Source organism: Chiloscyllium punctatum, chromosome 25 (assembly GCF_047496795.1).
Source record: "Chiloscyllium punctatum isolate Juve2018m chromosome 25, sChiPun1.3, whole genome shotgun sequence".
Lineage (NCBI taxonomy): Eukaryota > Metazoa > Chordata > Chondrichthyes > Orectolobiformes > Hemiscylliidae > Chiloscyllium > Chiloscyllium punctatum.
The window spans coordinates 49,116,527-49,133,618 of record NC_092763.1 but is presented as its reverse complement, the minus strand read 5'-3'; the positions used below and the strand labels follow the sequence as shown (position 1 = coordinate 49,133,618).

Sequence of the window (17,092 nt, the reverse complement as noted above, 5' to 3'; positions counted from 1 at the left end):
AAACAACTATTACTACCATTACTATAGAACCTTGAATGAAAGACTCTTGTCCCTGCCCATAGGGGGCACTCACCCTACCTATCCCCTCCTTCACAGCTCCTTCAAACTTGGACTGTGCTCCAGCCTTAGGCCAGAAAAAAACAAGGAGATGATCCTAAAATCAAAAGACAAAGTCAGGATGAGCACTCCACCCATCCCTGGCTTCATGTCACCCCTACTTGTGACTAAAAGAGAAGCAGAACAAACAAAAAAAAGGGAGAGAGACAACAAAGAACATCCACAAAATTTCCATCAGAAAATTCAGTTATTAAAAAAAAGGAACAACTTATTCCAAAGTCTTTTCCTCTCTTTCCAAAAAGGAAATTATTTGGGAGAAAGAAAAGAATAAAAAAAAGGGAAAACATGGGGGAAAATAGAAAAGGCAACAAGCATTAACCATATTCTTCAGGCCAATCCGTCTATTTTAAAGTGTCCACAAAGTTTTTAGCCTTAGCCACCGAGTCAAATGTATAAACTGAGTCCTTGTGGCTGAAACAAAGTACTGCAGGGTATCTCATGGAGTACTGGATGCCCAGGTTTTCCTCAGCCTCTTTTTAACTTCATCGAAGGACTTCCTCTTTCGGATTACAGCTGCTGAAAAATCCTAGTAAAATATGATTTTTGACCCCTTGTACAGCAGCGCCTGCGGATCTTTTCCCAGGGATCTGGAAGCTTCTATGACTTTTTGCTTGTCATTATATGAGTGAAGTGCACTAGGACCGGGTGGGGATGCTGCACCGGCCCTGACCTGTGCACTGTAACCTGATACGCCCTTTCAATCTGAAGCCTGCTGGACTCATGTGAAGGCCCAAAAACTTGGGCAGCCAGTTTTCAAAGAAACTGACTGGCTGCTCACCTTCCTCACCTTCAGGGAGCCCGACAATTCGGTGATTTATCCACCAACCTCGATTTTCAAGGTGGTCAACATGGTTTCGCTCCAGCACCTGGATCCGACTGGATGAGGACTCCATTGCAGCTTCCAAGGCCTTAGTTCGACCCTCCACCACCTCCAGCCTTTCCCAGAGGCCCTGGATCTCCTGCTCATGCTTCTGCAGCATGGATGCGATAGGTGGGACCTGGACACGAATCTCCCCACGGATCTCCTCAGTCGCAGCCGCAACTTTCAAGGTAAGTTTCTCCATTGCCGCAGCCAATTCCTGTGAGTCTGTCAGGTCCCTGGGGGGTTCAGGAGAGGCTGCTGCTCCTTCTGCAGTCTCTGGTGTTGTAGGTGCTGCAGGGCAGTGTCCTCCCTGCTGCTGTTTGCTTGCTCCTTTTCCCTTTGGCATCCTTCCCACTCCTAAATATTAACAAATATGTGTTCTGTAAGGTTTTAAACTAATATTTCCACCACATAAGTTGGCCAGATATGGCAAAAAGCACCGGTATGCCTTGGCTGTTAGGCAGAACTGTCCACAGCAGTTCTACAGATTCGCCACCATCTTGCCAAGTCCACTATTCACATCTTAACTAAGGAAGTACTTCTAAACTTTGACAGCAAAAAAAAGTAGCAATTTTCAGTTTCCAAATAACATCAGTGCTGGCCCATCACTCATCTTCCATTTTGTCTATCTTTATGAATTTAGGACTTCATATGGTTTAAAATGTCTCCTTTAGTTTATAAGGAAATAGATTTGTTTTGAAATGAGGGAGAAGCATTGGTCTAGTGGTAATATCACTGGATTGTTCATCCACAGACCCTGGGTCAAATCCTGCCATGGCAGATGATGGAATTTGAATCCAGTGAAGATCTGGAATTAAAAATTAAATGATAACCATGAATTCATTGTCAATTGTAGGAAAGACTCATCTGATTTACCAATGTCATTTAGGGAAGGAAATTGACATCCTACATGTGACTCCAGACCTACAGCAATGTGGTTGACTCTTAACAATTAGGAATGGGCAATAAATGCTGACGACAATAATAGAAAAAGATCATACTAATTATGCTGGGAAACAGGCCATGTGATTTGGTTGTCATGGGAAATAACTGTAAACTGAAACTTAATGAAAATTAAGCGACAGATTCACATCTATACCCTGATAAATTGGCTCAGGTTATTTGAGAAACAAAAACACATGGAGGAGAGAGGCCAGATCACTGACTGCTATGATGAGTAGGTAAATAATGTTTTTATATTAGACACCAAGCTTATGAACATATGAAATAGGAGCATATGTATTCCATTCGGCCCCTCTAGCCTGCTTCACCATTTGATAAGATCATAAGATGTTCCGAATTCCACATTCCTATCTACTCCCATTAACTCTTGATTTCCTGACGTAACAAGAATTCATTCACCTCTGAGTTACAAATATTTTATGATCTTGCCTCCACCATCTTCTAAGGCAAAAATTCCAACATCGCACAATCCTTTAAGAGAAAATATGTCTCTTCATCTTGCTCCTAAAAGGGTAGTCCCTAATGTTAAAATGATGCGCCTTGTTCTGGACTCCCTCATCAGAGGAAGATCGTTTCCATTTCGACCTGGTTAAGAGCATTCAGGAATTTTTTACTTCAGTCAAATCAAACACTCCCATGGAAAATGTCCATCCCGTCCAACATTTTCTCATAAGACAACCCATTTATACCAGGTGTCAATCTGGGGAACCTCATCTGAGTCATCTCTAATGCATCTGCATCATTCCTTAAATATGGAGGCCAAAATGCACATGGTAATAGCACATCTTAAATACTAATACCCTGTACAGGCAGTCTCCAGATTAAGAATCAATTCATGCCTGAGTACACTCATCAATAGATATGTAAGCAAATCAGAACACACACTGTACAATATAAAATAGCTGCTTGTTAGTATGAGCAAATGTCCATGTATTGGATCCTGAAAATTAATACTAATTTGGGATCTCAATCATAGGTGCATTCATAAATCAGGGGCCACCTGTATAGCCAAAATATGACACTTTAACTTTATGTTCAATTCTAAATTAAATATCCAATTAACCACTCTTGATTATGTGCTGTACCTGAATACTAACTCTTTCTGATTCATGTACTGGAATACCTACATCATTCTGAACCTTGAAATTCTGCAGATATTCTCCATTTAAGTAATACTCTTCTTTATTACTTTTCTTGCCAAAGTGAACAAGCAAGATGCTGCTGAGAGCTGGTTCTCTTTTTGAAGAAGAGAGAACACAACAGATAAGACTTTTGACACTTAAGGAACAAGGAATTTCTAGGTGGGCCTTGTTAATGGAACTTGACTCTGGATATTCAGATTAAGTGGATACTAGAATATTTATCCTTGTGAAACAGCAACAGGTTAGTCAGCTCAATAGCTGGCATTATCTTGGAATGGAATCTTGTTGTTAACTGTGTGCGAAAATGTAATGCACAGCAAAGAGCATTGAAAGAAGAGTTTCAATTGAGTTAATTAGTTAATACACAAATCCCTTTTTTTAGTTTAATGTATTAGTTGCCTATTAATTAATTTTGATTTATGTTTTTTTTTCTTACAATAAGTCTTAAAATGTGAAATCATGTTGTGGGATATAGGTAAAGTAGTGTTACTTCTGCAATCATAGTTACTTATGCAAGGTAAATGCACTCACACCAGTGTATAATTGTTTCAACCAAGAGCTGAGTCAACAAGAAGGAAAACTATGTGAAGGAAATATATAATTGTTTTTGTATTAGCTAAAATGTGCATACAAGAATGAAATGTGCCAGCAAACAATGGTAGATGTTACAGACAAATAGATAAGGTGCTGTGAGGATGTAGGTTAAGCCAGATATGCTTGTACAAGCAGTAGTTATAAGCATCTGTTTCCCACTTTTGCAAAAACACAAAAACAAACCCCAATTAAAAAGTCATAAGGATCAATATGGTTGGGGAAAGGGAGGAAATGTCACAGGTGGGGGAAGCAGATAATAGTGAAGAAGGATATACCTAACAATGGGCCACAGCAGGATGTGGTGAAATGGCCGAGTAAAACTTGTACTTTGTTATGCACAAGGCCAGATAAGGCAAGAGATAAACAATAGTAATGGGCACCAGGTTGGGAGTAGTGAATCCTATATAAGATATGTACTTGCTCAACTCTGTGTGCCTTACTTCAGGCACCACGCTTGCAAGTGTATAATAAACATACTGATTTCTTCAGATTTTGTCTCGGACTGAAATTATTGAAGTGAGTGAGCTTTGTTTCTCACATTTGGGGGCCGTCCGGGATGTTCTTCAATCGCTGGGGGGAGTGGCTGGCCCTGGACACTGGGAAGACGCGTTCCCGTTCTCAATTGAGGAGTGGTCTCGTATCCCAGTTTGGTCCACTCCCTTGGGCGACTGGTACGAATCCCACAAGAGAGACATCTGAATCAGACAGTGAAAGGAGGTCAATAGAAAATATGGTGAAAAGGGGCCAGGCAACTCTGTGCACAGACCAAGGTAAGAAAACTGACTTTTAAGTATTGCCTTGGTGGCTTGGAAAAGGGGTATTTAATCGCTGAGGGACTGGCAAGGGCTCCGTTAAATGGGGGGTGGGCAGAGTAACTGTCACGGAGTAAAGGAAGAAAAAGTCCCTGGTAATTCCTCCTGAAAGTCTGTTGGGGAAGATGTTGCGGGAATGGACAAATAACACTTGTACAAGGGCAAAAGATAAAAAGAAAATGATTAAATATTAGAACATAGAACATAGAACAGTACAGCACAGAACAGGCCCTTCAGCCCACGATGTTGTGCCGACCGCTGATCCTCATGTATGCACCCTCAAATTTCTGTGACCATATGCATGTCCAGGAGTCTCTTAAATGTCCCCAATGACCCTGCCTCCACAACTGCTGCTGGCAATGCATTCCATGCTCTCACAACTCTCTGTGTAAAGAACCTGCCTCTGACATCCCCTCTATACTTTCCTCCAACCAGCTTAAAAACTATGACCCCTCGTGTTAGTCATTTCTGCCCTGGGAAATAGTCTCTGGCTATCGACCCTATCTATGCCTCTCATTATCTTGTATACCTCAATTAGGTCCCCTCTCCTCCTCCTTTTCTCCAATGAAAAAAGTCCGCGCTCAGTCAACCTCTCTTCATAAGATAAGCCCTCCAGTCCAGGCAGCATCCTGGTAAACCTCCGCTGAACCCTCTCCAAAGCATCCACATCTTTCCTATAATAGGGCGACCAGAACTGGATGCAGTATTCCAAGTGTGGTCTAACCAAAGTTTTATAGAGCTGCAACAAGATCTCACGACTCTTAAACTCAATCCCCCTGTTAATGAAAACCAAAACACCATATGCTTTCTTAACAACCCTGTCCACTTGGGTGGCCATTTTAAGGGATCTATGTACCTGCACACCAAGATCCCTCTGTTCCTTCACACTGCCAAGAATCCTATCCTTAATCCTGTATTCAGCTTTCAAATTCGACCTTCCAGAATGGATCACCTCGCATTTATCCAGGTTGAACTCCATCTGCCAAGTCTCAGCCCAGCTCTGCATCCTGTCAATGTCCCGCTGCAGCCTACAACAGCCCTCTATACTGTCAACGACACCTCCAACCTTTGTGTCATCTGCAAACTTGCTGATCCATCCTTCAATCCCCTCATCCAAGTCATTAATAAAAATTACAAACAGTAGAGGCACAAGGACAGAGCCCTGTGGAACACCACTCACCACAGACTTCCAGGCAGAATATTTTCCTTCTACTACCACTCGCTGTCTTCTGTTTGCCAGTCAATTCTGTATCCAGACAGCTATGTTCCCCTGAATCCCATTCCTCCTGACTTCCTGTTGTTGTTTAGTATGGACCAAAGAACCAATCCTTTGCCCGGCTGTCTTCTGGCCAAAGTATAGTTCGGACGAGGATTGGGTATGTCAGTATTTAGATTTGTATGTGAATAAAAAACAACCTTTTAGTCAAGACGAGGTGGACTATGCATCCTGTTGGAAGGGCATTTTGTGAATGATGGTAGTAAAGACAAAGGATTCCCCGTCTGCCCCACCCAGTCCCTGGGATCCTCTTGGCTGCTTGCTCCCCCCATACCATAAAATCAGATTAGGTGAAAATGGGGGAGGAGGAGAGACAGACAGACAGGGACAGGGAATGGGTGACCCACAAGAGGAGGACGAAGGGGCGGTGGACTGGGATGTTGTTGTTCCCGACCCTCAATCCTCAACAAAAGAAAGGGAAGATAAAGTAGGTGTAGAGGAGGCCTCTGGAGTATCTAAACCAAAGCCTAATGGGGAAAAACAGAAACAAAAAAAAAGGGAAGAACATAAAGACTTAACCCCTTCGGAAGGTACCAATAGGGGACAAAGAGATTGGGTTTGTAAGTGCCCCCTCACCAGTGGGGAGGTCAGAACATTTAAAAAGGAGATGAAGGTCCTGGTTGAGGATCCAGTTGAGTTGTCTAAACAAATTGATCAATTTTTGGGGCCCAGTCTGTGTACGTGGACTGAGTTAATGTCTATTTTGAATATACTATTTACTGGGGCAGAAAGGGAACTTATATGAGGAGCAGCTATTAAAATATGGGACAGGGAACATCCCATTGGAGATAGGGATGCTGGACAGGGAGAGACGAAGTTTCCCCTCAGAGACCCCCAGTGGGAAAATCAAAACCCGAGTACAGAGAAGAAATGAGGGAATTGAAAGACCTGGTTCTAAAAGGAATAAGGGAGGCAGTTCCGAAGTCGCAGAATTTGACTAGAGCCTTTGAAGTTAGACAGGAGAAAGATGAGACTCCCTCAGTTTTCTTGCAAAGATTAAGAGACTCAATGCGGAAATACTCTGGAATGAACCATGGGGACCCAGTGGCACAGGGTCTTTTGAAAGTACATTTTGTGACAAAGGCATGGCCAGACATACAGAGAAAGATACATAGGATAGAAGGGTGGAGCGAAAAACCATTAGATGAATTGTTAAGAGTGGCACAGAAAGTGTTTGTAAAGAGAGAGGATGAGAGGCAAAAACAGAAGGCAAAAATGATGGTAGCTACGGTTGATGAGGTAGTTAAAAAAAGAGTGGAACCAATAGTGAGCAGCCGGAGCGGCGGGTGGCAGCATGTCGGACAGAGAGGACAAGGGGGAGAGGGAGAGGACAAGGGGGAGACGGAGAGGACAAGGGGGAGAGGGAGAGGACAAGGGGGAACATTTGATAGAGGGTTCGGGCAACAGGGGCAGAGATGGAAGTCTCCACAGACAGGATGCTATTATTGTGGAAAGATAGGGCATTTTAAGCGGGAGTGTCCTGATCTACAAAGGGAAGAAAGGGCAATTCCGCTTATGAATTTTGATGAAGAATATGGGTGTCAGGGGTTCCTGCCCCCGGGGACCCACCAGGTACCCTTGATAAACTTGAAGGTGGGACCCTGTAGGGAAGAGGTAGTCTTCCTAGTAGATACGGGAGCAGCATGGTCATCGCTGAATTTTAAACCAAATAAAGTAGGAATGTCAACACGGTCAATTACTGTTTCCAGGGTAAAAGGGGAAGGATTTACTGTTCCAGTATTTGAACCTATGATGATAGAAGGTCCTAAGGATAGGGTAACAGGGGAACTGTTGTATATCCCTGATATAGGAAGTAACTTATTAGGGAGAGATTTGATTATCCTCTTAGGACTGGAGATTGAAATTCAGGAAAAATAATTAGTTGTACAAATGGCAATGTTGACAGAGGATGCGGAGAGAGAGATAGACCCAATTGTATGGGCTAGAGAAGGGAATCGTGGAAAAATACAGATCCCTCCCCTAGAAATAAGTTTAAAAATGAAAGGGGACATTGTCTGTGAGCGACAATATCCCATTTCCATAGAAGGTAAATGAGGACTGCAGCCAGTAATTGAGGGACTGATTAGAGATAGACTGTTGGAGCCACGTATGTCTCCTTATAATACCCCAATCCTACCAGTACGGAAATCTGATGGAACTTATCGATTGGTGCAGGATTTGAGAACATTGAATCAAATCGTACAGATCAGGCACCCAGTGGTGCCAAATCCCTATATGTTATTAAGTAAGATCCCTCATGACCACAAATGGTTTAGTGTGATAGATTTAAAGGATGCCTTTTGGGCTTGTCCCTTGGTGGAGGAATTTGTTTGCCTTTGAATGGGAAGATCCCAAGACAGGACAGAAACAGCAATACCGGTGGACCGTGCTCCCCCAGGGGTTTACGGAATCCCCAAATTTATTTGGACAGATGTTCGAACAAATATTGGAGAAATTTAGCAGCCCCAAGGGAACTACCCTGTTGCAGTATGTAGATGACCTCTTAGTAACAGGAAAAATAAGAGAAAGAGTAGTAGAAGCCACTAACAAATTATTGCATCTCCTGGGTCAGCAGGGACTGCGAGTATGTAAAAGCAAACTACAATATGTGGAGCAAGAAGTGAAATACTTGGGACATTTAGTTAGCAAGGGAAAGCGAAAGATATGCCCGGACCAGGTAGAGGGAATAGTGGGGATGCCGCTGCCCAGGACTAAACGGGAGTTACGTAAATTTTTGGGTCTAATGGGATATTGCAGATTGTGGATTGATTCTTATGCTCAAAAGACTTAGAAATTATATCTCAAACTATTAGAGGAGGAACCAAAGTGTCTAAGTTGGGATGATGAGGAAAAAGAACTAGTTGAGGAACTCAAAAGCGATCTGATCCATGCCCCCATGTTAGCCTTACCTTCTCTAGATAAACCTTTCAACCTCTTTGCTACCGTAGATAAGGGAGCGGCTTTGGGAGTATTAACCCAGAGGTGGGGAGGAATGAAACAGCTAGCAGCATATCTTTCAAAGCTATTGGATCCAGTATCCCGGGGGTGCCCTGAGTGTGTGCAGGCTGTGGCTGCCACTGCACTGTTGGTGGAGGAAAGCAGAAAGCTTACATTTGGGGGAGCCCTAATAGTAAGCACCCCACACCAAGTGAGAACGATCCTAAATCAAAATGCTGGGAGATGGTTGACGGACTCGCGGATTCTGAAATATGAGGCAATATTAATAGAAAAGGATGATCTAGTGTTGGTCACGGACAATTGTTTAAATCCAGCTGCCTTTCTTTGGAAAGGGGAAGAAGAATCTCCTCAGAATCCAGAGCACGACTGCTTTGACATTATAGAATACCAAACTAAGGTCCGCATGGACCTGAGAGATGGTCCGCTTCATGCAGGAGCCCGACCTTTTATAGACAGATCATCCCAGGTGACTGAAGAGAAAAGACATAATGGGTATGCAGTTGTAGACGGGACGAAAGGTAGTGTGGTAGAGGCAGAAAGGTTGCCAAATGGGTGATCAGCTCAGACCTGCGAACTCTATGCATTTGAAAGAGCCCTAAGGGCGTTAGAAAATAAAGAGGGAACAGTATACACTGACTCTAAATATGCATTTGGTGTTGTGCACATTTTCGGAAAGGTATGGCAGGAAAGAGGACTGATCAATAGCCAGGGGAAGGAATTAGCACACGAGGAGTTGATTAAATGGGTCTTGGAGTCCCTATTACTCCCCCGAGAAATAGCGGTAGTGCATGTATATGGTCATCAGAAAGGAAATGAACCAGAATTTAGGGGGAATAGATTAGCCGATGAAGTGGCTAAGGAAGCAGCCCTGAACCCACAAGAAGTGGTGATTCATTCCCTAATACCTACTGTCCCAGTTCCTCGGGAAGCTCCTATATTTACTAAAAGAGAGAAAAAAGAATTGCAAGATTTAGGGGCTGCAAAAACAGCAGACAGGCATTGGATGTTACTGATGGAAGGGAAATGTTAAACAAAATGATGATGTGGGAAATTATGGCTGTCCTACATCAAGGCAGCCATTGGGGAGTACAAGCAATGTGTGATTTAGTTCTAAGGGAATATGGATGTAAAGGAATATATACAATTGCTAAACAAATATGTGAGGGATGTATAATATGCAGAAAGGTAAATAAGAAAGTCTTGAGGAAATAGACCCCGGGAGGAAAGAGACCCTGGATTGAGACCTTTCCAGAGTATACAAGTAGATTATACTGAACTACCCAGAGTAGGAAGACTAAAATATATGCTGGTCATAGTAGATCATCTATCTGGTTGGGTTGAGGCATACCCCCTAGCCACTGCCACTGCGAGTGGGGTGTCTAAAACAATATTAGAGCACATAATTCCCCGACATGGGCTAGTGAACCATACAGATTCTGACCAAGGAACTCATTTTACCTAAGTGTTACAGGGGTTAATGAAAGGGTTGGGAATTTCCTGGGAGTTCCATACTCCATGGCACCCACCATCATCAGGAAGAGTTGAGAGAATGAACCAACACTCAAACGACAGCTCTCTAAATTGATAATAGAAATCAAACTCCCTTGGACCAAATGTTTACCCATAGCTCTCTTGCGAGTACGAACAGCCCCAAGGAAAGATTTGGGACTATCCCCCTATGATATCTTATTTGGATCACCTTATCAGGGAACGAATGCAGAATTGCCAATTTTGAAACTAAAGACTTGTTCTTAAAGAACTATATACTGGGCTTGTCCTCCTCTTTGTCTTTCCTCAGGAAACAGGGTTTATTGGCACAGACTCCGCCACTTGAATTCACTGTTCATCCTATCCGGCCGGGAGATTGGGTCTTAATAAAATCATGGCCAGAAACTAAATTGCAGCCGGATTGGGAAGGGCCGTATCAGGCTCTTTTGACTACTGAAACGGCAATAAGGACGGTGGAGAAAGGCTGGACTCACTACACTCGGATCAAAGGGCCAGTGGAATCTCCAGTTGAGGAAGAAGTCTGGACAGCCGAATCAACACAAGACCCACTGAAACTCAGGCTAAAGAGACTTTGAGTAACTGATTATACAGTGGTGACACAAGCGCGGGATTATTTCTGTAGGATTGTATATTAAGTTTTTTGTGCTTCAGCATGATTTTTAGAATGCTGGGGGTGCTTAGAGTTATGATGCTAGCCCTCTTAGTATTGGGATTTTGTCAAATATTATTTTCATTTGTGTTATTACCGGTTCCTGAGTCTGATAATCCACAAGTAATAGACGCTAATGCATGCAGTTTAGTAAATTGTGGGGATGTAGATAATCAGAGACAGTACCGCAGCTCAGAGGTACATCTTAAGTCCTATGGGGATGGCCTTGGGGATGGTACTTGGTATAATGGTTCGTCACAGTACACCGGGCCCCCTTCCATCCAGCTCTCAATTGTCTCCATAAAAAGTGTAACTCAATATACTTAACGATAAAGAAAACCACATGGCACGAAGCAATTCTTGGGGGGGGGGGGCACCTATGAGATACAATTAAATGAAATATTTGGGATAGAAATGAAAGCAAATGGGAATGATTTCTCAGGCTGTTGTTTTCGAATTAGCGTAGGACAGGGAAAACGGGCAGAACTACTGGATAATAAGGTACAACCTGTCACCCCTCCCGATGACCTTAAAGTAGTAAAACTTATAGAGGTAAAGGACTTAAAACAGACCATTGAAATAGAAACTGGATATGGGGATGCAAATGTTTGGGTTGATTGGGTAAAGTATGCTGTAAAAAGCCTGAACAAGAGCAATTGCTATGCATGTGCCTCCAGTCAGCCAGTGGCCCAGGTGGTTCCCTTTCCACTCGGGTGGAAGCGAGACAGGAAGGGCATGAAATGTATGATAGCCCTGTATCAGGATAAGACTGCATGGAATGATAGGAACTGTACCTCCCTATCTCTGATGTTCCCTCCCTTGGAGAAGAAAGATTCAAAAGCCCCCCCATACGTTTTCAGCCGCAGTTGGAAATCACACGTCGTGTGTGCGTAGACGAGGTACAAATCGGTCTGGAGATTTGGGGGAGCTGAAATTATGTACAGAGATTAAGAATGTCACCGAAACAGACAAGGGAGGGAACTACTCAGCACTAAAGGTTCTCCGAGCGGATCTGTGGTGGTACTGTGGAGGCAAAATACTGAGACCCAGTATTGGAGAGGGATATGTGCAATTGTACAATTGGCAATTCCATTTACCCTGGCATTTGAGAAGGAAAAGATAGTAGGGAAAAAGGATGACAGGATTTATCTCAATTCTGTAGGAGTCCTTCGGGGGGTACCTGATGAGTTCAAGGCTCGTAACCAGATTGCAGCAGGCTTTGAGTCAGCTCTCTTTTGGTGAGTAACAATTAATAAAAATGTGGATTGGATAAATTACATTTTCTATAATCAACAGCGATTTATAAATTATACAAGAGTTGCGGTTAAAGGAATATCAGAACAGCTTGATGCGACAAGTAGGATGGCATGGAAAAACAGAATGGCCCTTGATATGATTTTAGCGGAAAAAGGGTGTGTGTGTGATGTCAGGAGGAAGCTGTTCTACCTTTATTCCTAATAACACTGCGCCTGATGGTTCAATTACTCGGGCCTTAAGGGGATTGACTACCTTAGCAGAGGAACTGGCTGAGAACTCAGGAGTAGACACATCTCTCACGGGATGGCTTGAATCTTGGTTTGGAAAATGGAAGGGGGTGGTGGTTTCCATCCTTACTTCCTTGATAGTAGTAGTCAGGGTATTGGTAGCCATTGGCTGTTGTATCATACCCTGTATATGAGGACTCACCCAAAGACTGATTGAGACAACCTTACACAGATGCCCCTAAAAGAGAATCAGGCAGAGGAACTTTATCGATTAAATAATGAGGGGATGAGTGAGACCAAGGTGGATGAAATCTCCGGAATGATGCTTACGAGTTTTGGGGGCGATGCTTAAAAGAAAAATTCAGAAGATAACAAATGGTAATTAAAGAAAAAGGGGGAAATTGTGGGATATAGGTGAAGTAGTGTTACTTCTGCAATCATAGTTACTTGTGCAAGGTAAATGCACTCACACCAGTGTATAATTGTTTCAACCAAGAGCTGAGTCAACAAGAAGGAAAACTATGTGAAGGAAATATATAATTGTTTTTGTATTAGCTAAAATGTGCATACAAGAATGAAATGTGCCAGCAAACAATGGTAGATGTTACAGACAAATAGATAAGTTGCTGTGAGGATGTAGGTTAAGCCAGATATGCTTGTACGAGCAATAGTTATAAGCATCAGTTTCCCACTTTTGCAAAAACACAAAAACAAACCCCAATTAAAAAGTCATAAGGATCAATATGGTTGGGGAAAGGAAGGAAATGTCACAGGTGGGGGAAGTAGATAATAGTGAAGAAGGATATACCTAACAATAGGCCACAGCAGGATGTGGTGAAACGGCCGAGTAAAACTTGTACTTTGTTATGCACAAGGCCAGATAAGGCAAGAGATAAACAATAGTAATGGGCACCAGGTTGGGAGTAGTGAATCCTATATAAGATATGTACTTGCTCAACTCTGTGTGCCTTACTTCAGGCACCACGCTTGCAAGTGTATAATAAACATACTGATTGCTTCAGACCTTGTCTCGGACTGAAATTACTGAAGTGCGTGAGCTTTGTTTCTCACAATGTCCTTCAGAAACCTAATGTTCACTGGGGAATTCATAACATTTTTAAAAGGTATTGATTTCTATGGGGATTGTAACCCCATCCTTTCATTTCCTGTCATTAAATGTTCCTATTTTAGTTTTATTTGGCATGTGTATATATATTGGAACTATTTAGTAATTCACATTCCATTTAATAAAAGCCCCTCAGAAAACTGTCTAATTTCCTATTCACACAGGGATCTCAAGTTATGGAACAGTCAGGAAAAAATGGGTCTTTTATTCATCTGGGTTACATTGTGGTATGTCTCCTTTCTTTTCTTTGGTTCCTTTTAATACTGTGATTTGACTTCCATTTTTTTTCCCTATGTCTAATCTATCAGCACCTACTGTCTTCCAGCAACACTTAAGTAACTCTATGTAGTTACAACTAAAACACTGGATTTGGTTATTTTTATAATTTATCAGATTTCCGACATGAGTTTCTCTGGTTTTCCATAAATTGAGAAATATTTTCATTATTCTTTTGTTAATCGGTTAACACTGATCCAATTCTCAATACCAACCTCTCCTTTGTTTAGTCTTTAAGCCAGATAGGTGCAAACAGATTCTTAATCAGTATTTACAGTGGAGACTGCAGAAAATAAGCAAGCCTACAAATGTTTTTGGTATCTATTGTAAGATTTTTAAAATCAAGAAGAAAATTAAGGTTTTCTATTCTTTGACTCCAGCAAAACCCTGCGAGCTACTTTCCTACTGGTGTCAAAACATGATTTTTAAAAAATTGGAGTGCCAAGATTGACCCACAACCTAAATAAAATGTTGAATGCTCAAACTGTAGGACAAAGGTTTCTGTATTTTTATGTAATAATTATTATATCTAATATACACCCAAGTCAGTATAGCAAGGAAATGGCTACTGTTAGTTCAGAGTTTCCAAAATCTCTCCTTTTGACATAATATACAATATAAGAGGAAGCCCTAGAATTGGAATGAAAGTGCTAACATATGTCTACTACCTTCAGGGATCCTCCTAATATTCAGTTGCCAAAACGAAAACCGAAAATATTTCACACACAGAAATTTGAATGCCAGCAGAAAAGGTTAAGGCCCTGGTAAAATTCAATTCCATCCCAAATTCTGTCAGGTCCATCAGACTATGATGCTGCTGTTTCACTAAGATTGTAATTTTTTTTATCTTTGATCTTTCTACATCTTTTCCTGTCATTTATCCTTCAAATCAGTTTCTCCTAATCTCTTTAATCCTAGTCTCCTTTAATCACTTTTGAACTTCGATTTTTCTACTTTCCTTTGGTTTACTACATCAGTTCTCATTATGTTTTGCTCTTCTCAACTTTTTATATTCATTTTTCCATTTCTCAACTTACTTTGCTCCCCGTTATTTGCCATAGACTTTCATTGCCTTTTTGTCTCTTGGAAAAACCTGGGAGGCACTCAGAAGGTGGCCAGGGAGGCAACAAAACAGAATAGCAAGGAGTGAGTTCTACAGATGAGCAGATGAACTTGAAGAGATTTTACAATGGCAGGCAGATACATATGGAAACTAATTCTTAGCTTGTTATTTGATCAAACACTTCAATGTCTTTTATCCACCCCATCATCATAACCCTGTATGCCATTGGTAATCAAAAATTGAGCAAATCTCTACCTTAAACATATTCGAAGACTGAGTTTATGTGGTAGAGAATTTCAAATGCTCACACCCTTCTAAGTGAAAGAATTCTCCTCAGACCTAAGTGGCATGCCTCTTATTTTTAAATTGTACCTCTAATTTTTTAAAACTCAAGAGAACATAGGCCTAGTTTGCCCAGTCTTGCTTCAAAGTCTCATCATCCAGTCACAAGTCTGATCAACCTTTGTTGCATTCCCTTGAGGGCAATAATATCTCTCTTGAGATAAAGAGACTAAAACTGCACACAATACTTCTGATGTGGTATAACCAAGCTTCTATACAATTGGAGCAAGACTTCATGATATCTATACTGAAAGCCTCTTGCAATATAGGGTAACATTCCTGATAGCCTGCTGTACCTGCATGTTAGAATTCAGTGACTTACTAACAAGGACACCTGGATCCTTTTCTACATTTCACTTTCCCACCTCTTACCATTTAAGAAATACTCTGTGCATCTGTTTTCCAACCAAAGTAGATGATCTCACATTTTTCCACATTATATTCCATCTGCTATGTTCTTGTCCATTCATTAAGCCTGTCTAAATCCTCCTTATGCTGCTTTATACATTCCTCACAACACACATTTCCACTTAGACTTGCATCACCCGCAAGTTTGGAAATATCACATTTGGTCTCCATTTCCATATCATTGATATATATTGTAAACAGCTGGGGCCAAAGTACTAATTCTTTGTGGTTCGCCACTAGTCACAACCTGCCAATGTGAGAATGGCCTGTTTATTCTCATGGTCTGTTTCTGTGTGTTAGCCACCATGAATCCAAGCCAATACATAATGTTCAGTTCCATGTGCTTTAATTTTTCTAACAACCTCCTGTGGAGGAAAATCGCCAAAGGTCTTCTGAAAATCTATGTATACATCCATTGGCTCTCCTTTTTTAAATAACATCTTCAAAATACTCCAAGAAGCTCATCCAACATGATTCCTCATTCACAAATCAATGCTGTCTATCCCCAATCAGATTGTTATCAACCAGATGGTAAATTAGCTCATCCTTCATAATACATTATAGCATTTCCCCTGCTACTGGTATAAGGTAGCAGGTCTGTAGTTCTCCCCCTTGCTTCTTGCTTAAATACTGGGGTGACATTTGATACCTTGTAACCCACAGAGTCTATAGAATCTATGGAATTTTGGAATGTAATCACCAATGGATCCCCACCTTTATAGCCATATTCTTCAACCCTCTGGCATGTGTAACAATAGATCCAATGATTTTTTAAATCAATTTTCAGTCCCAATAATTGCTCCACTAAAATTTTCTTACTGATGCTAATTTCCTATTGTTATTCTTCATAGCCACTTGGATTTCTAGTTCTAGCATCTTTCTCAGTGAAAACAGACATACAGTAATCATTTATCTTCACTGCCACATCTCTATTCCAACATATGCAGCCTGTCTGAGCCACCCAGATAAAAACGTACTTGCAGTCTCCTGACCAAACCTCTGGAGGCCAATGGGCTCAACTGCTGATCTAGCTCTCTCCACTGAAGCTGCAGTACCAAGGACTACACTGAGACTTGATGGGAGTGATAGAAAGAAGAAAGCCTGTTGAGAACAATTTGGTTGCACAGGTGACATTTCACTGTATATGAAGTATCGTTTGCAGAAATTTGCTTATCTTGGCTGCATATCTGTTCATTTGACTCCCCATGTAGTCCTGAATGTAACTGTGCTGGCATGATACCTAATTTCATGTCCATACAGGATTTACTTTGAATAGATATCTGTGTTGAGAGCCTGCTGACATCATTGCCCCTCATCCTACAGCATCTTTGTTCTTTTCCTTGCCTCTGTGCCAAAAAGTGTCAGTGTGAATGAGGTAGCCAGCAATGTCAGGACCAGGGAGGTGCACGGCAAGCAGGGATCCAATGCATTAGGATTGTCCGAGATTAAAAGCCCTGCAGCTCTGTGTCCTGCATAGTGGATGTGTTTGTGTGCAATATTGTTTCTCTTTA

General features: G+C 41.7%; 1 long non-coding RNA gene across 1 annotated transcript; it reads left to right on the top strand.

Moving 5' to 3' along the window:
- Positions 1-570: 570 nt before the first annotated feature.
- LOC140495923 (uncharacterized) lies at positions 571-13,438 on the top strand. The gene is made up of 4 exons (XR_011964125.1): positions 571-1,167; positions 3,146-3,243; positions 4,168-4,448; positions 10,523-13,438. It is a non-coding gene; the product is annotated as an uncharacterized lncRNA (long non-coding RNA).
- The last annotated feature ends 3,654 nt before the right edge of the window (positions 13,439-17,092 follow it).